The sequence below is a fragment of the Hypanus sabinus genome, chromosome 27, assembly GCF_030144855.1.
Source record: "Hypanus sabinus isolate sHypSab1 chromosome 27, sHypSab1.hap1, whole genome shotgun sequence".
Classification (NCBI taxonomy): Eukaryota; Metazoa; Chordata; class Chondrichthyes; order Myliobatiformes; family Dasyatidae; genus Hypanus; species Hypanus sabinus.
In genome coordinates this window covers 35314598-35327118 of record NC_082732.1, presented here as the reverse complement: position 1 = coordinate 35327118, position 12521 = coordinate 35314598, and the positions used below count along the sequence as shown (strand labels likewise).

Here is a 12521-nt window from a genome sequence, read left to right as displayed (position 1 = left end):
GAGAGTGGGGAGGAGGGGTTCATACCATTTTTATGCCCAGGACCTCTACCATTAACCGAGGGGTCTGAGGACCCCAGGCTGGGAACCCCTGGTGTAGACAGTGTCCTATGAGAGTGTAAAGAGCATCCTGTATTATTAATTCCATGTCCCATTCCCATTCTGATATGTCTATCCATGGCCTCCTCTACTGTCAAGTTGAAGCCACACTCAGGTTGGAGGAACAACACCTTATGTACCGGCTGGGTAGCCTCCAACCTGATGGCATGAACATTAACTTCCCTAACTTCTGTTAATGCCCCTCCTCTCCCTCTTACCCCATCCCTGATATTCTTAGTTTTTTTCCCCCTCCTCTTTTTTTCTCTTCTCTCTCTGCCCATCACTCTGCCTGTTCGCCATCTCCCTCTGGTGCTCCCCTCCCCCTTTCTTTCTCCCATCCCATGATGCTTCTCCAGCTCTATATCCCTTTTGCCAATCACCTTTCCGGCTCTCAGCTTCACCCCACCCCCTCCGGTCTTCTCCTATCATTTCGCATTCCCCTCCTCCCACTTTCAAATCTCTTACTACTTTTTCTTTCGGTTAGTCCTGATGAAGGGTCTTGGCCCGAAACATCGACTGTGCTTCTTCCTATAGATGCTGCCTGGCCTGCTGCATTCCACCAGCATTTTGTGTGTGTTGCTTGAATTTCCAGCATCTGCAGATTTCCTCATGTTTCCTGTATTATTATTCTCATTTTTTACTATTTATGGAACATAGAACAGTACAGGGCCTTCAGCCCACAATGTTGTGTCAACCTTTTAACCTGCTCCATGATCAATCTTCTTCCAAGAGGACCACGAATTTGCCATTGGGTTTGGAAGCTTATGCGCCTCAATGACCTGGAGAGCGATGTTGGCTGGAGTCAGGGCTTTGTGCTTTGGCTCTGGGGAGGGTCGCCCATGCCAAACAGGTCCAAGGGTAGAGGCCAGACTAAGAGTGATCGCCGGTCCTCCACGTTCAGGGAGTTCAGCTTAGGACTAACAACCCTGACTGGTAAAACACAAAACTGTTACAGAAACAACAATGAAGAATTCTTCTACGTCTGAGTGCAATGGTATTCCTGAGTCTCCACCCAGGACTTTCATGACTGACGGTAGTGAAAACTGAACTACTGATATGATGAAGGAAATCCTGAACACTGCCAGAGATGGAGGACCTTCATTGCCGCCATAAACGCCAGCAGTGTAATAAGCCGTAGGTAAGATCAATCTTCTGTCCCACATAACCCTCAATTTTTCTTTCATCCATGGGCCTATCTAAGAGTCTCTTAAATTGTTCTAACGTATTTGGCTCTATTCATCACCCCTGACACCCTCCACTCTGTGTAACATATCTACATCTAACAACTTCCTTATACTTTCCTCCAATCACCTTAAAATTATGCCGCCTGATATTAACCATTTCCACCCTAGGAAAAAAGTGCTGGCTGTCCACGCTATCTATCCCTCTCATCATCTCACACACCCCTATGAAGTCACTTCCCATCCAACTTTGTTTCAAAGAGAAAAGCTCCAGCACACTCAACCTGTGCTCATAAGACATGCTCCCCAATTCACGTAACATCCTGGTAAATCTCCTCCGCACCCTCTCTAAGCCTGCCGCATCCTTCCCTTGATGAGCTGACCAGAACCGAACACAAGGATGGTGGGTTTCACAGACTGTGCTGGTACTTACTTGCCCCTCACTTGTCGTCCTTAAGGAGGTAGCAGCGAGCAGCCTTTCTGAAACAAGGTAATGGTACAAATATATTGTCGTTTGGAAGAGAGTTTCAGGACTTTGACCCAGCACTTATGAAGGAACGTTGATATATTTCCAGATCAGAGTGGTGATTAGCCTGAAGGGCAACTTCCTGGTGCTGGTGCACCCATTCACCAGGTTTATTCATTCGAAGCACAAAGAAGGTCTTCAGTACAAAAATATCCAAAATCTGAAAGTTATGACGCAAGTGGCTCTTCAGAAGAGTGTCAATTAATCCAAAAATAAATTCAATCAATTAGTGCTTTTTTAAAAAAAGATTTAAAAATACAATGAATTAGTACTTGTTTTTTTAAGAATTATCTGGTTTCATAGTATTTGTCAGTTAAGCACAATATTACATTAATAAAACACATTAATGCATTTAAAAATTAAACAGCTTTTGAAGCATCTCAATGAACTCAGAAATTCTATGCTGGCCCGGGATTTGAGGTGAAGAGGAATATTGATGAGACCATCAGTGTTATGTTTTTTTAACTTCAAAACATTACTCTATTTCAAAAGAAGACATGGGAGTCCGAAACGTGGGTCCAACTTCGGGTTTATTTTAAGTGAGGTGTGCACGTAGTGTGATGATGTATGTAATTCACCTATTAATACAGATAACCCATAATGAATAATTTTAGTTGAACAAAAATGCTTGATCAACAGTATATTTACAGGATTACTCAAGTATTTCTTAAATATTAAATATACAACAATCAGTACCAATGATGAGGGAAGCCTGGGAGTGCAAAGTTCCAAGCTGGAACTCCAGTGTCGTATGATAGAGTGCTGTGCAGTCAGAGACACGTAGAGATACTAAACCAAAGGGTCCATCTGCTCTGTAAGTTGGATGCCAAAGATCCAATTATCTTATCTCAAACAAGCGAGCAAGTAATATTTATTCTTCACTCAATCTTACTCTAAACCTTAGACAAAAACTAAGGCTGCCAGGTACCTAAAATATAAATAGAAAATGTCCGATGTCCTCAGCAGTATCCATGGAGAGGGAAAGAGAGTCAATGTTTCAGTGCACACTCTTTTTCAGAAACAGAAGAGTGAGAACGAAAACATGCGTAGTGAGGGTGTTGAGTTGAAAGAGGAATGTCTGTGATAGAATGGAGAACAAAGTTGACAAGGTAACAATGACTTTAGGTTGGAGATAAAAGAGACAAAGGAATCAATTCAATTGGAAACATTCAGCGAAAGAAATGTTATCTGAAATTGTTGAATTTGACTTTAAGTCCTGACAATGAGTTATTTATTTACGTTTATTAATTTACTTGGTTTTGTACTTCCACGGTTTGCCTTCTTTTGTGCAATTGGTTGATTTGACTGTCTTTTTCTGTGTGTGGTTTTTCATTGTATTTCTTTGTTTTGCTGTGAATACCTCTGAGGAAATGAATCTCAGGGTACCAATTGGTGACATGTATAGTACTGTGCAAAAGTCTTCAGCATGAAAAAAAATATATATATATGTGTGTGTGTGTGTGTGTGTGTGTGTGTGAGAGAGAGAGAGAGAGACTGCCTAAGACTTTTGCACAGTACTGTAGCAATTTTATGTATTGCACTGTACTGCTGCTGCAAAAGAAAACAAAGTTCATGATATGACATATGTGAGTGATGATAAACCTGATTCTGATGTGGGTTTCTATTGTGGACTGAGAATGGGAAGTGGGCAGAGAGACGGGAGTCGTGGTTGGGAAAAGGGGAAGGAAGAGGGGAGGGAGTGGGAAGCACCAGAGAGACATTCTGTAACTATCAATGAACCAGTTGTTTGGAATCAAATGACTTTGCCCGGGGTCTCAGGGCTGGGTGTGTCTGCATTCATACACCACTCCCAGCACTCCTTATCTGCCACCTGTTCCATACCCCTCTGTGGTGCTCCACCCTTGTCAATCCCAGCATGCTTTGCTCCCACCAGATTTACAAACTCACTTTCTGCTGTATGTTGTCAAATACAGTATTGTGTAAATGTCTTAGGTACCTTAGCTATATATATGACCATAGGCTATAAGATAAATGAGCAGAATTAGTCCATTTGGCCCATCGAGTCTGCTCTACCATTTCATAGAAACATAGAAAACCTACAGCGCAATACAGGCCCTTCGGCCCACAGAGCTGTGCCAAACATGTCCCTACCTTAGAACTACCTAGGCTTTACCCATATCCCTCTATTATCCAGGAGTCTCTTAAAAGACCCTATCGTTTCAGTCTCCACCACTGCCACTGGCAGCCCATTCCATGCACTCACCACTCTCTGTGTAAAAAAACTTACCTCTGACATCTCCTCTGTAACTACTCCCCAGCACCTTAAACCTGTGTCCTCTTGTGGCAACCATTTCAGCCCCGGGGAAAAAGCCTCTGACTATCCACACAATCAATGCCTCCCATTATCTTGTACACCTCTATCAAGTCACCTCTCATCCTCCATTGCTCCAAGGAGAAAAGGCCACGTTCACTCAATCAGTTCTCATAAGGTATGCTCTCTAATCCAGGCAATATCGTTGTAAATCTCCTCTGCACCCTTTCTATGGTTTCTATGTCCTTCCTGTAGTGAGGTGACCAGAACTGAGCACAGTACTCCAAGTGGGGTCTGACCATGGTCCTATATAGCTGCAACATTACCTCTCGGCTCTTGAACTCAATCCCATGATTGATGAAGGCCAATGCACCGTATGCCTTCTTAACCACAGAGTTAACCTGTGTAGCAGCTTTGAGTGTCCTGTGGACTCAGACCCCAAGATCCCTCTGATCCTCCACACTGCCAAGAGTCTTACCATTAATACTATATTCTGCCATCATATTTGACCTAACAAAATGAACCACCTCACACATATCTGGGTTGAACTCCATCTGCCACTTCTCAGCCCAGTTTTGCATCCTATTAATGTCCCGTTGTTACCTCTGATGGCCCTCCACACTATCCTCAACACCCCCGTTTCCATCTCAGCCCCAATCTCCTGCCTTCTTCCTGTAACCCTTCCTGCCCTGACCAATCAAGAATCTATCAATCTCTGCCTTAAATATACCCAATGATTTGGCCTCCACAGCTACCTGTGGCAAGGACTTCCACAGAATCTCCACTGTCTGGCTAAAGAGATATCTCCTCATGTACACTCTAAATGATCACGCGATCTCTTGAATCAGAGTTAGCAACTTAGTGCAGATTGGCTGCAAGTGGCATCCTAACGACGTGGCCCATCTTCCCGTTCAGAGGCTTGTACACCCTGTGCAAAGCAACAACATTATTATCGATGTGAGGGAGGGGAGGGTCTCGGGAACGAAACAGAGTGTGCAATTACAAAAGCACCGAGTCCTCCTACCTTCCTGCAGATGTTGAAGATCAGAGTCAGAAAGGGGAACAGTGGATTAAAATGACAGGAACCGTAAGCAGCAGTAATGAGCGGAAGAATTCTATAGAGCAGCTCACCCAGTCCGTGCCGCTGTGTGCATACATCTACTGATGCTCCTGGAATCATCGGGTGTTTCAGGTCTTTCAACATCATACACCCTTCTCCAGGTCAGACCCCAGCTTGTGTCCAGGTGGCTAGCTACACATGACTCCGTGGCTCCCCTCTCTTGAGCCACAGCCACCTTGAGGCCCTCTCTGCCGCATCGGTGGTACTGCGGATGGCTCTCTTCTTCCTCTCTCCCTCGATGCCCAAGTTGCTGACGGCTCTGGCTAAGGAACGGGCTGTGAATCCCCTACAACCAACCTCCACTGGGAGACACCTCGCTCTCCATCCAGCCTGCTGGCAGTCGCTGACCAGTCCTGCATACTTCGATAGCTTCCTTTCAAAGGCCTCTTCCAAGTGATCTTCCCATGGGACTGTCAGCTCCAGCATCACCACCTGCTTCGTAGACTCAGACACAAGGACAATGTCTGGTCGCAGGGTGGTGGCTGCGATATGGTCAGGGAACCTCAGCTGCCTTTTGAGGTCCACCAACAGCTGCCAGTCTCTTGCAGAAGTCAGGATACCTGCAGATGTTCTTTTGTTATCCTCTGTTATAAAGGAAAGCATGAGCACCAAGTGCCATATACTAAAATGTGCTATTAATGTAGACTGCAATGCTTTCAGAATTACAACAGCAAATACACTTCTTACATAATTCATTGGCTGTGGAGTGTTTGAGATATCCTGAAAGACAAGTGAAATGTGTTTTGGATGTGGGAGGCTTGCTTTGCTGTAGTATTTGCTGCAATGTGTTTTTGACTCGTTTACTGCAGACATCGAGAAGCTGCGGTCAATGACTCTCTGTTCCTTCAGATGTGTGCTGCTTTGCAGTCTCCTCCAGGGTAAACCTCAGAGATCAATGAACCGACAAGAGCTTTGGTAATCTCAGTGTAAAGAGCCTGAAAAATGTCAGACCTCTTTTGCAATAGTATTGACAAGTTTTTAATCGTCTACCAAGCTAACAAACTGCTCATCCTAAAACCCACCTTTATAAATATCCATATACAGCATTTTTAAACTTACAAACTGTAATAAAACATATTTTTACTATTTAAAGTTAATGATAGCAGCACTACACTGGAACAGTTAGCATAATGCTTTGCAGTGCCAGCTGTAAGGTCAGGGTTCAATTCCCCCCCCCGCTGTCTGTAAGGAGTGTATCCATTCTCTCCATGACCGTGCGTTTCCCTTTGGGTGCTCTGGTTTCCTCTGACATTCTAAGGTTAAGGTTAGTAAATGGCGGGCATGCGATGTTGGCGTTGGAAGCACAGAGCAATTCCCCAGCACGTCGTTGGGCTGTGTTTGCCCTTGAAGCAGAGACATTTTGCTATATGTTTCCACGTACATGTGACAAGTAAAACTAATTCACTTCAATGCTTATCTTAACAACATATGATTTTTCAGTTGTTATATTTCTCCCTGTGAAAAGATTAAAATGTTAGTTGAAAATAGGTTTTGTTCTCTTTCTGCTTTGATGTCCCTAAGAACTCTTCAATGTGAATGGCGGCTCGGGGTGCTTGATGGCATCTCTGTTCCTGGATGCCAGAAACCTCCTAGGACTCATACCATGGTGGCAATTGGCTCTGGCGAAGGTATAAAGTATAACAGAGAGATTACTTGGATCAGTGTGGGCAGCTCGAAGCAGATTGGTTGCCAGTGTCACCCTAAAGTGGCCCATTTTCTTTTTCAGAGGCTTCTACACCCTGTACAATGCAACATCGTTATTATAGACGTGGGGGTCTTGGGAACAGACCAGAGTGTGAACTTTCAAGAGCGCAGACTTCCTTCTTCCAGTCTGCCAATGTTGACGTGCTGTTGATGGTACAAAGATCAGATTTAAACAGTGCCAGGAGGTTGCTCAGTCCAGGTGTCAATGGTCTAAAATACCACAGGTCCAGCCTTCAGCCAAGCTCAATCAAAATTTTATTTTTCCTCCTTAAGATAGCATGCCCATTAAACATGGGATTTAAGGAAAGAAGCAAGGGTAACAATTCTGGATCCATGATACTTTGGCACGCTCAATAGCTGCAGGAATTATACTGGAGGAGCAGTCTTACTAATTAGGCCGTACTACAATCTCAGCATCCACTGTTTGGGAATGTCGAGGAAACAGCTCAGCAACAAAACTAAAGGTCTACAGAGCCGGGACACTCATTACCCTCCTGTATGCCTGTGAAACGTGGACCGTGTATTGAAGGCATGCAAGACAGCTCAACCATTTCCACATGACTTGTCTTCGCAGAATATTAGGCATCAGATGGCAAGATAAAGTACCAGACACTGAAGTTCTCTCTGGAGCTAGTCTGCCATCAGTCCACACACTGCCGATGAGAGCACAGACTCGGCGGGCAGGTCGTGTCATCCGCATGCCGGACGAACGCATTCCCAAGCAGCTCCTCTTTGCGGAACTCTCTGCTGGAAGACGCTCGCACTGAGGGCAGAAGAAACATTACAAAGACACCCTAAAGGCCTCCCTGAAGTCGTTTGACACAGACGCGACATCCCGGGAAACGCTGGCACAAAATTGCCCTACCTGGCGCGGCCTCATCCACAGGGGCAGTCGAGCTTACGAAGCAAGGCGCACTGCTGAAGCACAACATAAGCTTGAGCTGCGCAAGACCAGAGCCGCTAGCGCAACAACTGCAGTGCCTACACACGTCTGCCCAACGTGTGCCAGGACATTCCCTGCCCAAGTTGGCCTGACTAGTCATCTTCGGGCACACCGCATCCAGTCTCAAAGTGACTAATGGTGTCAAGGTCTTCATCGACAACGATGGACGAACCACAGACATCTTCTTTCAGTTATCTTGAGGTAATATTCTGATCTTACCTCACCTATGCCACCCTATCTTTGTATACCTGAGCAACACACACAAAAAGCTGCAGGAGCTCAGCAGGTTAAGCGGCATCTATGGAGGGGAGTAAATAGATGACGTTTCGGGCCAAGGCTCTTCCTCAGGACTAGAAAGGAAGGGGGAAGAAGGCAGAGAGGAGAGTGGACCTTGGGAGAAAGGGAAGGATGGAAGGGAACAAGAAGGAGGTGATGGGCAGATGAGGAGAAGAGAAGGGGTAAGAGGGGAGCTGGAATGGAGAATGGAAAAAGAGAAAAGGGTTGGGATGGACAGATGTTACCCAAAATTAGAGAAACCAATGCTCATGCCATCAGTTTGGAGGCTATCCAGGTGGAATATGAGGTGTGGCTCATCTAACCTGGGAGCAGCCTCATCACAGCAGTCGAGGAGTCCATTGATTGACCTGTCAGAATGGGGACGGGAGGTCAAATTGAAATGTGTAGCCACCGGGAAACCCTGCTTGTTGTGGCGGACATTACCTGTGCAGCTTCACCTTTCTACACCTGAGCTTGTTTCTCTTAGTTTTACAGGTCATCCCCCACTTCACAGAAGAAGTGGCCTTTGATCTGATGGCCATTAGATAGAGATCTGAGCAAGGTCAGGCCTTTCTTCTAGCGTCTGCAGAGCTTGCAGCAGCCAGTTGCAGAGCCGGTTACTCACCTGGTTTTGGAGTTTATGTGGTTGGTCGGCAGAGTCTCTCCGAGCCCCTTCAAAAGTCCCATCTCATCAATTTCACATTTCAGCATCTCCAGAGCACCCAGCAAAATACATCTTCTGAGCTTTGGCCATCAATAAGTATTCCTTCAATCCTTTTAACTTGGAATGACTCCTTCCGCTGTAAATCTTGGTTTGCAAGCATCCCTGTGACATTTCCCTGGCCAGCGTGCATGATGCAGCCACGACTGAAATAAAAATAATCAAGTGATACTTATGTATGTATATGGCTTGCTTCTCCGCAACAAAATGTAATTATACCAGGATCTCAGGATGTCCCAGAGAAGTTTATAATTAATGATTGTTTAGATGATGTAAACTCTGCACAAAAAACCCTGTGCAGGAGAGTTTTCAAAGTGAAAAAAATGTTTGCACTGGGGCAGTTCCACTCTTTTGACCTTGGAAATTGATATTGCGATTGAGAAGGTGGATGGTGTGTTAGCCTTTGTTAGTCAGGGGATTGAGGTCAAGAGCCGTGAGCCAGTGTTGCAGCTCTATAAAACCCTGGTTCAACCACACCTGGAGTATGGTGTTCAGTTCTGGTTGCCTCATTATAGGAAGGACGTGGAAGCTTCAGAGAGAGATTTACCAAGATGCTGCCTCGATTACAGAACATCTCAAAGGCTGAGTGAGCTGTGGCTTTTCTATTTGGAGCGAGGGAGGATGAGAGATGATGGGCCGAAGGGCCTGTACTGTGTTGTAGTGTTCTATGGTTCTATGGTTCTGGGACGAAAGAAGCATATAAGATAATTAGAGGTATAGACAGAGTGAACATCCTTTCTATCCAATCTGGGAGCAGCCTCAATGACTAATATCAGAGGACATTTAAGGTGATGGAAATAAAGGAGGGTGTGGTCAGAAGCAGACTTTATTTTACACAGAGACTGGTAAGGGCATGTAATGCCCTGCTGGGGTTTGTGCTAGAGGCAGATGCTTAAGGGATATTCAAAAGCCTCTTATTTGGGAACATTGATGAAATAAAACTGGAGGGTTATGTAGGAAGAGGAAGAGTTAGATTGATCTTAAAGTTTGCCACAGCACTGTGGGTTTACTGTGCTGAGTTGTTCTATATTCTATGAAGCCTGCGGTCCAGGAATGGGCAAGAGCAAATAAATTAATGTGTCATTGCAATCAAATTATGCTTTTTTTTGTGGAATGTGTTGGAAATAGCAATGCTCTAGGTCATGTTCAACAGCCCACACCACAGGAACAGAGAAAGAAAAACTGAGCCAAAATGAATACAGCCATCCTAATTAGCACCCCACTCCTCTCTGTCTATTACCTCAGTCACTGCACTGCGTTCTAAACACTTCAAACCACTTCTCATAATGCTGTTTACATTGTAAGTATATGCCAATATTTATGCATTTATGCACATTTTATTCCATATCTGCACTTTAATCTCCAACTTTATTTTTATATAATTCTTTATTCTTTATAAATATTGAATCTCGTTTCTCAATGCATGTCGTGCCAACACACGACAGCAAATTCCGAATACATGTAAATGCAGGTGGTGAATAAAACTGATCCTTGATCGTTGGCAGGTAACAGTGTGCAGTTCCGATGCAGGTGGGAAAAACTCTCCTTGAATTTGGAGAGCTCAGTACTGAATCAGGAAGTTGCAATATTCCTCAAGCTTCCGATGTCTCTTGTAAGGCCACAGACAGAGAGGTTATAGTGGAAGTGGGATGAGGAATTAAAACAGCAGGTAACAGGAAACTCAGGACCGCCCTTTCAAATGGAATACAGGTGCTCCACAGTGCCTGCATGCTCTCTGCGCTTGGCTTTTCCAGTGCAGAGGAGAGAGCATTGTAAATGCTGTTGTGTTTCCTGGATTTGCTGTGCATGCCTGCGAGAAAACAGATCTCAGGGTTATATTTGGTGAGATGCTGAGACAGTGTACCTTGATAATAAATTTGCTTTGAACTTCTTTGATCAGAGGTACAACGGAATCACTGGTACACTTGGAAAGACCGGGTCCTTGGATGGTGGAGGGGAAGTGGAAGGACAAGGGTCACATTGCCTGCAACAGTACGAGGTAAGTGCTGTAAGACAGGGAATGGTTGACAGAGACAAAGGCATGGGCCAGAAAATAGTGAGGGGAGTGATCCTTTCAAAATACTGAATAGGGAGAAGACAGATTACGTGTCTTGTTGAAGCTGGTGAAAATTGCACAAGTACAGACAAGTATTATTTCTACTTTATTTGAGAAAGTAAACATATACAGTAGAATACAAAACACTTAGGCAGCCTAGCTATATAGCCTAAGACTTTTGCACAGTACCGTAAAAGTATCACTTGTTTCCTGTGAAACCACCCTGACTGGTTGTATAACAGGCTGGCAAGGAAATAAGAATGCCCAGGAATACACGTCTACAAGAAGTGATGGATTCAACCCCGTCTGTCACAGGCAGAACTCTCCCCACCTTTGAGCACATTTACGAGCAGCGCTGCCACCTCACGGACCCCCACCATCCAGTGCATGCTCCCTTTTCAGTACTAAGCTCAGGAAGGAGGTACATGAGCCTTAGGTCCCACACCACCAGATTCAGGAACAGTTATTATCCTACCTGACCTAGCGTTCATCACTCACCTCAAACTGAACCTACTCCACAACCTATCCACTCACTTTCAAGGACACTGCAACTCAAATCCTCAGTATTACATCATTTATTTACTTTTGTTTATCTTTATTATCTGCATGATTTGTCCTTTTCACAGTGCATCTCTGTCACTCTTTGTCATGTATAGTTTTTTATTGTATTTCTTTTTTTCCCAGTACATGCCTGAAAGGAAACGAATCTCAAGTTAGTATATGGTGACATGTACAGTATGTACTTTGATAATAAATTTACTTTGAACTTTGTTTTGTAGGATGGAACAATAAGGACGGTGGTGCAGTGTTGCAGGAATGGACTTCTCAAACGATAAAATGGACTCTTTACCTCACAATCTACCTCATTGTGATATCGCACTTTACTTACAGTGTACTATAATTTTTCAATAGTTTTTATGGTTTTTATTCTGCATTTTTATGGTTTTACCTTTTTCCAGCTCAATGCACTGAGAAATGATTTGATCTGTTTGAACAGTACACGAGACAAGCTGTTCAATGTATCTTGGCACATGTGACAATAATAAACCAATACCAGTGCCATTTCTATTTGAACCATAAATTCTGAGGGTAAAATAATGTACTCTTCAATTTTTTTACTGAAATTTTACTGCGAATCTCCTCAGATGATGCTAACTTCAAAGTAATATACAGTATTCATAAATTATACTTTCAAATCTACTCAGATGATTCATCCACATCCCACACCATGTCTGAATCCTTTTGAAGTAGGTGCCATCGTATTGTCTGAGGGGGAAGAAGTGAAGTAAAGGGAGGAGGTGGGATGGCTTAGTGGGGGTGGGGAAGAAGGTAGAGAAGATGCCATTTTTAAAAGAACGATCTTTTAATGAACTGCTTCAAGAAAGGATGGGTTAAGCTTCTCTAAAAACCTGATAAATAGAGGTTAACACTTAATGTGCTAACAAATCACACAAGCTGCAAATGACCAACTCTGCAATGCGGTGGTTATATTCCTGTTGTAACTGAGATCGAGACTAGTATTTCACTGCATGGGTTTAATTCCCAGAGAATTTCAATTGTGTTAAAAATCATCTGAACGTCAAAAACAGTATCACTGAAAATGGACAGTTTGTTCCATTGATTTCC

The 12521-nt window shown here is 44.0% G+C and overlaps 1 long non-coding RNA gene across 1 annotated transcript; it reads left to right on the top strand.

The window, feature by feature from the left end:
- The first annotated feature begins 1037 nt into the window (after positions 1 to 1037).
- LOC132381946 (uncharacterized) lies at positions 1038 to 12160 on the top strand. Its single transcript, XR_009508147.1, has 3 exons — positions 1038 to 1234; positions 10740 to 10838; positions 11675 to 12160. It is a non-coding gene; the product is annotated as an uncharacterized LOC132381946 (long non-coding RNA).
- The last annotated feature ends 361 nt before the right edge of the window (positions 12161 to 12521 follow it).